Source organism: Arachis duranensis, chromosome 4, assembly GCF_000817695.3.
Source record: "Arachis duranensis cultivar V14167 chromosome 4, aradu.V14167.gnm2.J7QH, whole genome shotgun sequence".
In the NCBI taxonomy this organism is placed as follows: Eukaryota; Viridiplantae; Streptophyta; class Magnoliopsida; order Fabales; family Fabaceae; genus Arachis; species Arachis duranensis.
In genome coordinates this window covers 72,906,867-72,909,099 of record NC_029775.3, presented here as the reverse complement: position 1 = coordinate 72,909,099, position 2,233 = coordinate 72,906,867, and positions in this window count along the sequence as shown.

Here is a 2,233-nt window from a genome sequence, read left to right as displayed (position 1 = left end):
GTTCCAATCAGGCGGGGCAATGATAGGTGTAGAGGAAAGTTTTTGCTTCAAAAGTTCATATGCTAGCATGCAATTTTTATCAAATACAAAAGTTGTATCAGAGACAAGCAAGTTACTCAAGGGTTTGGCTATTTTAGAAAATTCTCTAATAAACCTTCTGTAAAAGCCAGCGTGTCCCAAAAAACTCCTAACTGCCTTGACATTACTTGGTGGAGGTAGTTTTTCAATGAGTTCCACCTTAGCTCTGTCCACCTCAATGCCTCTATTTGAGATTTTGTGGCCAAGGACTATTCCTTCTGTGACCATGAAATGACACTTTTCCCAGTTTAATACTAGGTTGGTCTCTTGGCATCTCTTAAGCACCAAGGCAAGGTGGTGTAGGCAGCTAGGAAAAGAATTTCCAAACACAGAAAAATCATCCATGAAAACTTCAATAAACTTTTCGATCATGTCCGAAAAGATGGACAGCATGCACCTTTGGAAAGTTGCAGGTGCATTGCACAATCCAAAGGGCATGCGTCTATACGCAAAAACTCCATATGGACAAACAAATGATGTTTTCTCTTGATCTCTTGGATCAACTACTATCTGATTATAGCCTGAGTATCCATCCAGAAAGCAATAATAAGCATGTCCTGCAAGCCTTTTAAGCATCTGATCCATGAATGGGAGTGTGAAATGATCTTTTCTGGTGGCTTCATTGAGCTTCCTATAGTCTATGCACATCCTCCATCCAGTGACAGTTCTTGTGGGTATGAGTTCGTTCCTCTCATTTGGCACCACAGTTATGCCTCCTTTCTTGGGAACTACATGGATGGGACTAACCCATGGGCTATCAGAAATGGGGTATATTACCCCTGCCTGCCATAACTTCATGACCTCCTTTTGTACCACTTCTTTCATGACGGGATTCAATCTTCTCTGAGCTTGAATGGAGGGTCTAGCATCCTCTTCTAACAAGATTTTGTGCATGCATATGGATGAACTTATCCCCTTCAAATCAGCTAGGGTCCATCCAATGGCATCTTGATGAGTTTTTAGCACCTTGATCAATTCTTCTTCCTGTTCTTGGCTCAAGGCAGAGTTAATGATAACAGGATGGCTCTCATCACTACCCAAGTATGCATACTTGAGATTAGGGGGCAATGCTTTGAGCTCAGGTTTTGGTGCTTCCTTCTCTTCTTTCACTTTCTCAGGCATGCTTGGCATGGTTGTTTCAGCAGCCTTGATGTCATTAACTTCAATATCCTTGGTGAACTCCTCCTCTGCCACTTCCTTTGTTGTTTCCTCAAAGGTTTCTTGTATTGCACTGTCCACTACATCCACCCTCATGCATTCCTTTAGTGATTCTGATGGATAGCTCATTGCCTTGAATACGTTAAACACCAATTTCTCATCATGTAGTCTAAGAGTGAGTTCACCATTTTGGACATCTATGATGGCTCCAGCAGTAGCCAGGAAGGGTCTTCCCAGAATTATTGAAGCTTTGGCTTCTTCCTCCATATCTAACACCACAAAATCGGCAGGAAATATAAAATCTCCCACTTTCACCAACAAATCCTCAACTATCCCATGAGGGAATTTAAAAGTTCGATCTGCCAATTGGAGGGCCATTCTTGTTGGTTTGGCTTCCTCAATCTTCATTCTTCTCATCATTGTTAGAGACATCAAATTGATACTGGCCCCTAAGTCACACAAGGCCTTCTCCACCATGACTTCTCCTATGATGCAGGGGATTTTGAAACTGCCTGGATCCTTCAATTTCTGAGGCAATTTGTGTTGAATAATGGCACTGCATTCTTCAGTTAACAACACAGTTTCCTCATTTCTCCAGCTTCTCTTCTTGGTCATTAATTCCTTTAAAAATTTTGCATAGAATGGCATTTGCTCTATTGCCTCAGCAAACGGAATGTTGATTTGAAGCTTCTTGAAAATCTCCAAGAATCTGGAGAATTGGCCATCCTTTTCACTTTTCATTAAATGTTGAGGATATGGTGCTTTGGGTGTATAAGGCTTCAGGACCTCTTTTTCTTTTTCTTTTGTTGCAGACAGTGTAAAAGATTGCCCCTGTTCCTTGTCTCTCACATTTTCCTTTGCTTCATCCTCTGTGGTTTCCTTTGAGGTCTCCTTTAGCTTCTTTCCACTTCTGAGGGTTATGGCCTTACATTCTTCCCTTGCAATAGCTTTGGCAGCATGAGAAACGCTTGGCCCAGGGTTTTGCTTAGACAAATAC